The sequence below is a fragment of the Elephantulus edwardii genome, unplaced genomic scaffold (assembly GCF_000299155.1).
Source record: "Elephantulus edwardii isolate Elephantulus edwardi_28Jun2011 unplaced genomic scaffold, EleEdw1.0 scaffold00123, whole genome shotgun sequence".
Lineage (NCBI taxonomy): Eukaryota > Metazoa > Chordata > Mammalia > Macroscelidea > Macroscelididae > Elephantulus > Elephantulus edwardii.
The window spans coordinates 1,670,961-1,671,488 of NW_006399873.1; positions in this window are offsets into that span (position 1 = coordinate 1,670,961).

Below are 528 nucleotides of genomic sequence, written 5' to 3' on the forward strand. Positions count from 1 at the left end.
TGTCAGATACTTTAGACATATTTTCTTGGGCCCTTGGAAAAACACATAATGCTTGGAAAGGTGGAGGATAAAAGAAGGAGATAGACTGACAGAGTGACTATAAAAGTGTATTTAAAAACAGTAGAGATTGTGAGGATGGTAAGAGAGTGGACAAAGTTAAGATCTATTGTACATTAATTCATTAGGTATTGAAGTAAATTTGGCAACAAATTGTAAAATCTGAGTTCAGAAGAGACAGAGGACTGAAATTCCGAAAGTGCATGGTTCAAATCCATCAGATGCTTCACTGGAGAACAAGGGACAATCTCCTCCTGTGCTAGTCAGATCCAATTTTATGGCACACAAAAAGTAAAGATAAATAAATACACTAATAAATAGAAGAAAAAAATATTGTTCAGAAGAGACTATCTGAATATGTGTGTTTCTTTAACAAGTCATCTTACTACTCCAACTTAAAAGTTTCATAGATCAATAAAAGTTACAGAATCAAGTTAAATTTTATTTTTAATATGTTAATAAAAAGTGAGA